Source organism: Nicotiana tabacum, chromosome 1 (assembly GCF_000715075.1).
Source record: "Nicotiana tabacum cultivar K326 chromosome 1, ASM71507v2, whole genome shotgun sequence".
Classification (NCBI taxonomy): Eukaryota; Viridiplantae; Streptophyta; class Magnoliopsida; order Solanales; family Solanaceae; genus Nicotiana; species Nicotiana tabacum.
In genome coordinates, this window is record NC_134080.1 from 80,593,820 (window position 1) to 80,604,116 (window position 10,297).

General features: G+C 35.2%; 1 long non-coding RNA gene across 1 annotated transcript; it reads right to left on the reverse strand.

The window, feature by feature from the left end:
* Positions 1–2,646: 2,646 nt before the first annotated feature.
* On the reverse strand, positions 2,647–4,150 carry LOC142180318 (uncharacterized). Its single transcript, XR_012708751.1, has 2 exons — positions 3,708–4,150; positions 2,647–2,900 (listed from the first exon to the last, which is right to left on the reverse strand). It is a non-coding gene; the product is annotated as an uncharacterized LOC142180318 (long non-coding RNA).
* Between the last annotated feature and the right edge of the window lie 6,147 nt (positions 4,151–10,297).

Sequence of the window (10,297 nt, forward strand, 5' to 3'; positions counted from 1 at the left end):
TACCATGTGTTTGAACGGTTGCATGTTTCATCCCGGCCTTAACCCTTTAAGTATGTACCTCTTTTCTTTTATTTTTACCTCTATTTAATCACTTTTGATTTTTTTCGTCTCTGTCGCTTTTTATTTTTTGGCATTCTCCTTTCTTTTTTTTTGGTCACTCTTTTATTTTTGTCTCTCTCTCTCTCTCTCTCTCTCTCTCTCTTTTCTTTATTTTTTTTGGTTTATTTTTTTCCTCAGTTAATTCTATGGTTATGATCGAATCCAATGGGAATTGTCTACGTATCATGATGCCGCATGACAGATCATTACGTAGTTCAGAAAAATCAGGAATAAAGTACACAAACTAACTCTCGTTTTTTACTCATATACAAATAACTCCACGAAAGCTCCTAACAAGGAAAATGATTTTGGATTTTTTTTTGGTAGAAAGAAAGGATTCAAAAGAAGAAAGATTTTTTTTTATAGATTTCAATTTTTTATTGAATTGTTGAAAGTGAGACTTCGAAAGAAGAGCGATTTTTTTTTGAAATTCGATTTTTTTTCATTTTGTTTTTGGAATTGTTGAAAGAAAGAATTAAAAAAAAGATTTTTTTTTATTTTGTTTTTGGAATTTTTTGAAATAAACACTTCTAAAGAAGAAATAAAAATATTTTTGAATTTCGAATATTTTTTTTTCAATTTTTGAAAGAAAAACTTCTGAAGCAGAAAAAAAAATATTTTGGAATTCAACAATTTTTTTTTTTGGAATTTTTGATTTTTTCTTTCATTTTTCTTTTTTTGATTTTTGAAGAAAAAAAATCTGATTTTGATTTTTTTTTTGTGGAAGAAAGACTTATAAAAGAAAAAAGAAGAAAATAATTTTGAATTCTTTTTTTGATTTTTTTTAAAATTGGGGTCTCTAAGAAATTATTTTCTAAAGAAGGAAGTAAAGGGAAATATATTTGAATTTTTTAAAAAAAAAATTGGGGGCTGGAACCGATGAGGTCTGCCTACGTATCTCACATCCGATGAGAATCAGACCCGCGTAGTTCGGTAAAACTGGGTACCTTTTTTTTAATAATTCTGCTACACTAATTTTCTAAAGCCGGTCGACAATGCAAGCAAACCTTCCAAATGATGTATCATGTAGCACATACGTGAACATGATGGTCTCAAATAGGATACATGTCTTATACGGACCCGACCTCTGTGCCAAGTTTTGCTAAGTCAAATGCATGTGATGCACATAGAGCGAACCTATTAAGAAAATACGGTATGAGGTTTGTTCTCCTAGGTTTAAATCTTGGTGGAAAAGGTATCTAGACTAGCTTACTCGAGCGGACAACTCGAGCCAAGGAGGGTCAGTGTACCGGTAGCATTGCTTTTCGGCTTAACTGGTGGTGCTCCCCGCCTAAAATAGGTTTGACTAAAATCCTTCACCGGGTGACAAACACCTCGGCTATCTCAAAGAAAGCGGGCTATGTCAAGCAAATGCCCAATTTTAACTCAAGAAGACTCGGAGGGAGTGCGACAGAAGACAATTTATATGTACCGTTCAAAACTATCAAAGCGGTAAAAAGCAAACTAGTAGCACATTATACCCAAATAAATCACAGTATATACAAAATTAATAAAGCCAAATAAAAGTCAACATGTACAAGCTCGAATTCTAGTTTTCCCCAGCGGAGTCGCCAGAGCAGTCTCTCCCCTTTTCTCCCTCCAAGAAATATGTGTGGAAAATGTAACTGATTGTGGGTTAAAGAGTTTTTCCAATTAAAGCGACAAATTTGAAGTAGGGATTATTTTATTTACAGAGTCGCCACTTGGAATTGATTTTTACTGGTGTTCCAAGTCACCTTTTATTCGAATCCCTATTCAAATGAAGGTTTGACTCTATTATTATTGGGCTGCGAAAATAAAGTCCCGGTAAGGAATTCTGTTGACCAGGAAAAAGGTGTAAGGCATTCCCTGAGTCCCGTGGTTCTAGCACGGTCGCTTTATTGACTACATTTGGCTTGAATTAAACTTGGATAAACTGTGATTTATTTGATTTTTATGCTTTTCTTATGTCCGTTTTTATTTATTTTAAAAAAAATTAAAGAAAAGATTTGAATAATAATCTACAACTTAACTAATGAGAGAAAATTATTGTTATGAGTACTAATTTAAAAGATGAGAGTAATGAGAGAAAATTATCAATTGACATTGCTTAAAACTAGTAAGATGTGGGCTTATCTTGACATTGAATGAGGCAGCCCACTATTGGGTTGATGGAGTCAAATGGGCTCATGTCCAAGACAAAATCCAAAAGCCCATATGCTTTTGGACTTTAAATATGCAGATATGGCCTTTTAAAGCTATGTTACAGATTTGGTCATATCTTGCTATTTGCAATCCGTAGCCAACTATTTACAAAAATAAGTTTACAGATTGTCTTTCTAATCTACAACTTAACCACCTTACTAAATAAGTATTTTTTAAGAGATAAAAAAAAGATTATTGGGACTCTAAAATATAATAATAATAATAATAATAATAATAATAATAATAATAATAATAATAATAATAATAATAATAATAATAATAATAATAATAATAATAATAATAATAATAATAATAATAAAAACTTAGCTTGGTGACAACAAAGGGACAAACATGGCTACAAGGGTTCAAATTTTAATATATATGCTCCTTTCAGACAACCAAATGCCAGTGGAATTATATCTAATGCTTTGCAAAAATAAAAATAATTAAAGATGCTTAACACAATTTAATTAACTAACATATCGTCATAACATTATCAAACATTCAAGAGCATATAAAAATGAATTACAATAGAAGGATAATACTACTAAAATTTCCCAGCGTCATTATCTTTCATTCCAATTCAATTTTATGAGTTTACATGGTCCGAAAATTACCTGGACAGCAGAAAGAAGAACAAATACAGCAGAGTCAGCTCTTTCCAAAATCAATAGCAAAACAATTAAACGGGCAGCAACACCAGCAAAAGACAGCGACAACCGGCAGATTCAAACCCAAGAAAATAAACTAGAAATACCCCAGCAAAACAGTACAATTATGTAACTCCAGAAAAATCTTTCAAGACTACTCTATTTTCCTTAAACAAGTTTTTCACTTAAGAATCAACTCACAAAAGCTGCTAAGGGATATTATAGCTACTGATTTTTTCTCTTTTTTGTGTGTCTAGAGCTCCCTTAGTAAGATGGAATGTCCTCCTTCTTCTTCTTTTTTTCCTCAGAAACAATCAGCTATTTCAAGATTAAAAATCAATCTTTCTGACAGATTTTTCCACAAAATCTGCTCTTAAATTTAAAAGCAAGACTTTTTTGGTTCAATCTTATCCAACAGAGAGTATTTCAAACAAAATCTGCCCTTCACTGTTCAAAGACAGACTTTTATTCAAACACTGTCCAAAGGTCTACATTTTCTTACCAAACAATTTGACTTTTGAGTGTTGTACTCAAAGAGTCTTGAAGCAGTAAATAAACAACCAAACAAGTACCATCTACTCTTAAGTATTTTTTACTACCTCACTTTTATCAACACAAAACTATTTTACTACTTCAACAAGTGAAAAAACAGAAAATTTAACATTTCAAACTTCAAAAACTAATGCTAAAATAATTAATAATAGACAAAAATAAAATCTGAAAAAATAAAAATAAAATAGAAAAAACAGCCACAAAAAAGAATAGAATTTTTACCATTTTACAATTCAAGTGGCCGAAAAATGGTGGTATGCCCAAAGAGAGTGTTCGGGGAGGTCGCCGGAATTTGGCCGGATTTTGGTCGCCGGATTTTCAGGGTAAAATTGGCATCAATAGCTAGGTCTTGGGGAGCTCTATCCATTGATATAAGTATTGTGGGGCGGTAGTGGTTGGAGCTTCAAGAATTTGGGCAAAAAAGTGACGGGAAAGTTTCCTAGATCTAAGATTCAAGGGGTTTGAGGGATTTATGAAGGATTTGGTTTGGAGATATGGAAAGAGGAAGTTGTGGAGATTACATGGTGTGAATTTGGAGGTGTTTGGAGGTGGTCCGCCGGCGGCGGCGATTTCCGGCCGGCGGCGGTGGGCGGAGCTGGGGCGGCGTAGAGAGAGTGAAGAGAGAAGAAGGAGAAAAGAATTATGGGTGAAAATGAGGACAATTTTCAGATTTTTGAGGCTTTAAATACCTAAGCCAAGAGTGAATGAGATCCATTGGATCAAGATGGAATGGATGGGTATGATTTGATCTTGTTTCATTTAGTGAAACGACGTAGTTTTGAGGCAAAACTACGTAGTTTCAGACCCTTTCAATGGCAGCCCTTTATCTTGCACTCTTGGACACTTTTTCTTTCAAACTTGGCCAAATTTCTTCCTTAATCCTACTTATTAAACTAATTTTACACAAATAAATTAATTAAATAACTTATTCTAATGATCAATTAACTAGATTAATTCACCAACTGAACAGCTAGTTAATTCTTAAAATGCACAAATGAAGAAAGAACTATTTTTTTTAGTATTTTATGATAGGAAATATGCAATTAAAGTCACAAAAATTGAGAAAAATAATTAAAATAACAAAACACTAATAACTTTAGGAGGTGTTAAAATAGTACAAAAATTAGGTGTTCACAAGTTGCATATTCATATATAATTTATTGGAAGAAGAAGGAGGAATATGAGAGTTGTAGTGGGTGTCTATTTTATAAACAGGGACAAAAGTTAAATACCTATCCTTAAAAGGGACATTAGGTGAAAACTCCTTGTCCTATAGGCTATAACTATCTACTTTTCTTGTGCGTGGCCTACTTGTGGTGGAGTTGATGAATCCAACTTTTTTAAAATCAAATTACCATCACCTTGGGCATGATGCTTCTTCCCTTATCCATTCAACAATTTTGCACAATACAAAGAGAAGAGGGGGATATGGACTTTATCTCTAAAATTTTACACCAAGAATATTCTTCAGAAAATGTGAAAGAGACTTTACTATGTCCGAACTATTATTATTATTGTTATTAAGTTAGACTTGTCATATTTGTCATCTATCAAGTTGAAAAAGTTTTTTCACCTCTATCATGAGTTGTTGAAAAAAGTAATAGAAGGTACTAATTCCATTGGAAGAGGCCAATTTAGCAAAAAAGTCATCCACTCATTAGCTTCTCCGTAGCAGTGAGAAATAATATAATAACCTCTGCATTCTTCAAGGTCTGAGATGTTTCTTTGATAATATTCCTAAGTCCTTGCTTGAGCATATTAGGAATGATCATAGAATCCACAACTTGATGTAGCCATTTAATTTGTATACACCATTTAATTTTTGGCTGAAGTTGGTGGAAATCAACTCGCCTTATATTTTGGTCCAACCACTGAAGTTGATGAGGCCAAATTTTCCTGTTGACCCACATCAGCTTTTGATTTACGGAATGTAATACGTACTACTCCAATTAAAAGGCCAAATACGTAAATAACCCCTTAAACTTGACATGTTTTGTAAGATATTCACTATACAAGATGTTGCGGAAGTCAAATGTATATAGTGTTAATGAGTCACAACTACTATACCAAAAATTATGGCAGCCACTAAATAATAAATAAGACAATAATACAACAATTAAAGGAACACCAGAATTTGCGAGGTTCGGCCAATTTTGCTTACTCCTCGGACACAACTAATATTTTATTTCACTCAAAAAATACAAGTGAAATAATACTAAAGAGAGAAGATACAAATGCCTTAAGAAGATAAGAAGGCAAATGAGAGGTGTGTTTAAATCCTAAATATTAGGCGTCCTTTTATAGGGTAAAATTCCCACCCAATTCACTCCCCAACTGATGTGGGACAATTTTGTCACTCAACAAATCTCCACCTTGGCAAAATTCCACATCTTCAATTTTCTCTCAGTAACAAATTTTGGTTATGTCTTCATCTTCAATCTTCAGTGTTCAACAATGTTGATCAAATCCAAACAATGTTGAAACTTGACCGCAGTCACCACTTTTGTTAGCATATCAGCAGGATTCTCTGTAATATGAATTTTCTTCACCGTGACTCCACCTTCTTCTATGATTTCTCGTACGAAATGATACGGAACATTAATGTGCTTCGTCTTGCATGATAAACTTGGTTCTTCGCTAATTGAATAGCACTTTGACTATCACAAAAAATTGTGATACTTTTTTGTCCAATACCAAGCTCCTTTAGCAACCCCTGAAGTCAAATTGCCTCCTTCACAGCCTCTGTAATAGCCATGTACTCTGCCTCTGTTGTAGACAAAGCAATTGTTGACTGCAAAGTAAACTTCCGTCTAACTGGTGTCTTTGTAAAAGTAAACACATAACAAGTAGTTGATCTTTGTTTGTCCAGATCACCCGCAAAATCTGAGTCACAATATCCAACTACAGACTGATTGCCTTCCTGCTCAAAAACTAACCCAACATCTACAGTATTATTAATATACCGTAGAATCCACTTCACAGCTTGTCAATGCTCCTTTAATGGATTATGCATATATCTGCTAATAACTCCAACAACTTGTGAAATGTCAGGTCTCGTACAGACCATTGCATACATCAAGCTACCAACAACATTTACGTATGGTACCTTTGACATATACTCTTGTTCAGCTTCATCTTTTGGCGATATAGTAGTACTTAGCTTAAAATGGGGAGCAAGTGGAGAACTAACTGGCTTAGTCTTCTCATCTATGCCAAAGCACTGTAGTACTCTCTTCAAATATTCTTTCTGAGATAAACAGAGTTTCTTTGAACGTCTATCTCTTATTATCTCCATGCCAAGAATTTTCTTTGCCTCACCCAGATCCTTCATCTCGAACTCCTTCTTTAGTTGAATCTTCAACTTATCAATTTCTTCCTAATTCTTGGAAGCTATCAACATATCATCAACATATAGGAGAAGATATACAAAGGAACCATCTTTAAGCTTGCGCAAATACACACAATAATCGTATTTGCTTCTCTTGTACCCTTGCCGCAACATAAACTTGTCAAATCGCTTGTACCATTGTCTAGAAGATTGTTTCAATCCGTACAATGATTTTTCAAGTTTGCATACCATATTTTCTTTTCCAGCAACTTTGAATCCTTCTGGCTGAGTCATGTAGATTTTCTCCTCCAAGTTCCCATGTAAAAACGCAGTTTTTACATCCATCTGAACTAGTTCCAAATCTAACTGTGCCACTAAAGCCAACATAATTCTAATGGAGGAATGTTTTACAACTGGAGAAAACACTTCATTGTAATCAATTCCCTCCTTTTGAGCATATCCTTTGGCCACCAATCTTGCTTTGTAGCGAACATCTTCTTGGTTAGGAAATCCTTCTTTCTTTGCAAATACTCATTTGCACCCAATTGCTTTCTTCCCTTCGGGAGATTGGCCAATCTCCATGGATGATTCTGATGAAGGGACTGTATTTCATCATTCATGGCAATCCTCCACTTATCTTCTTCTGAACTTTGGACTGCGTCTTTATAAGTGGTAGGAGCATCATCAGCTACAATTGAGGTGGCACAAGAAACCGTCTCTATAAGACGAACAAGTTTTGTTATTGTCCTTTTTGGCCTGCTAGTTGCAATTGATTCAAGTTGTTGTTGAGGTTCCTGAGTTGGAATCTCCCAATCTACTGGCTCTTCTTCTAGAGGATAATCTTCATTTGTTTCCTCTTCTGCTTCTTGTGTAGGAAAAATAAATTTTTCCCCAAACTCCACCTGCTTAGAAGCACCCTCATTTTGTTTGGTATCTTCTGTTACCTTATTTACCATAGTAGATTCATCAAAGGTATCATCCCTGCTGAATATTACTTTCTTTGACATAGGACACCATAAGCGATATCCTTTGACTCCAGAAGTAATCCCCATGAAAATAGCCTTTTTTGCCCTTGGATCCAATTTTGACTCTGTCACATGATAATACGCAATTGAGCCAAACACGTGCAAAGAGTCATAATCTACAACAGGCTTTCCATACTATTTTTCAAATGGTGTCTTGCCATCAATAGCAATAGATGGTAAGCGATTAATGAGGTGGCATACATATGTAACTGCCTCAGCCCAAAATTCTTTACCCAAGCCAGCATTGGACAACATACACCGTACTTTCTTCAGCAAGGTCCGGTTCATACATTCTGCCACTCCATTCTGTTGTGGTGTATGTCTGATAATGAAGTGTCAGACGATGCCATCATTTTCACAGATCTTATTAAAATGATCATTTTTGTATTCACCTCCATTGTCCATGCGAATACATTTGATCCTCCTGCCTGTTTGATTCTCCACCATCGTCTTCCATTTGAGAAAAATTCCCAACACTTCATCTTTGCTCTTCATTGTATACACCCACACTCTTCGGGAAAAATCATCAACAAAGGTTACAAAATAGTGCTTCCCACCCAATGAAGGTGTTTTGGAAGGACCCCAAACATTAGAGTGTACATAATCCAAAATACCTTTAGTATTATGGATCACTGTACCAAATTTAACCCTTGTCTGTTTACCTTTGACACAATGCTCGTAAAACTCCAAGTTGCAACCCTTTACTCCTTTTAACAATCCTTGATCTGATAAAATTTTCAAGGATTTTCCTCTAGTATGTCCCAAGCGCATGTGCCATAGCCTGGTTGCTTCTACCTCTTTTTCGTCACTAGATGTTACTGTCGCTGTCCCAATAATTGTACTACCGCGATAACGGTACATATTATTGTTCTTCTGATTGGCCTTCATTACAACTAGTGCACCGGAGCATACTCTCATCACTCCATTTTTTGCAATGATTTTGAACCCTTTTGATTATAGGGCTCCTATAGAGATGCGATTTTTCTTCAAACCCGGTACATATCGAACATCTGTTAATGTTCTGATCATTCTATCATGGTTCCTTAATCGTATTGAACTAATGTCATATGAGGTAAGAGGGCTGTTATCCGCTGTGTGGAAGACTCCATATTCTCCTTCTTGAAAAAAATCCACGAACCAATCCCTGTTGGGACACATATGATAGCTACAAGCCGAGTCCATCAACCATATATCTAATAATGTTGATGGCTCTATTGTAACTAATGAGAAGTCTGAATCATCACCATCAGCTATATTTGAATCCATAATAGCCTTCCCATTGTTATGTTTGGCCTTATTCTTCAGCTTCGGACAGTCTTTCTTCTAGTGCCCCTTTTCTCGACAAAAGGCACATTCATCTTTGCTGGGTCTAGATCTTGACTTGGATCTTCCTTTCTTTGTCCTCGTTTGATTTTGAGGACGACCCTCACAACTAGTGCTTCTCCTTCTCCGCCCTTCTATTTTTCTCCTTTTCTTTGTTCATAGCTGTACAAAGCCAAACAAACTTCTCTGGGAGAAATTTCGTCATTTCCATGGAGTAGAGTAGTTTCAAGGTGCTCATACTCATCAGGAAGTGACCCCAACAACATCAAGGCCAAGTCACCATCATCAAAAGTTGCATCCATATTTTGCAAATCTGTGACCAACTTATTGAAACTGGTGATATGTTCATTCATCGTGGTACCAGGAACATAGGTGAAGAAAAACAGTCTCTTCTTCATGTACAATTTATTTTGACCATTTTTCTTCAAAAATTTATCCTCCAGTGCTTTCCATAATTTACTTGCAGAAGTTTCCTTTGTGTATGGATATTTCTGCTCTCTAGCAAGGTAGGATCGAATAGTACCGCAAGCAACACGGTTGATAATTCTCCAATCTTCTTCTCCAATATCATCTAGTCTCTTTTCTTCAATAGCAAGATCTAGCCCTTGTTGAAAAAGGACATCTAGAACCTCGCCTTGCCACATCCCAAAATGTCCCGACCCGTCAAAAATTTCTACCGCAAATTTCGCATTTGGCACAATTCTTGTCATAAGCAAAGATGTCAATGATGACGTATTGTTGACACTTGATGTAGATTCTTTTTGTTTATTGTCTCCCATCTTTGACACAAAGATTATTTAATAGCTAACGACACAAATCAAGATTATTTCCTTTATGGTGTGGAAGATCAGACTAAGTTGCAACCACAGAGCATACTCAAACAGAACCTTGACTCAGTTACCAAGATAAATCTTTTTTGATGTGGAAGATCAGACTATGCTGCAATCACAGAGCATACTTAGACAGTACCTTGGCTCTGATACCAATTGTTGCGGAAGCCAAATGTATATAGTGTGAATGATTCACAACTACTATACCAAAAATTATGACAACCACTAAATAATAAATAAGACAATAATACAACAATAAATGGAACACCAGAATTTACGAGGTTCGGCCAATTTTGCCTACTTCCT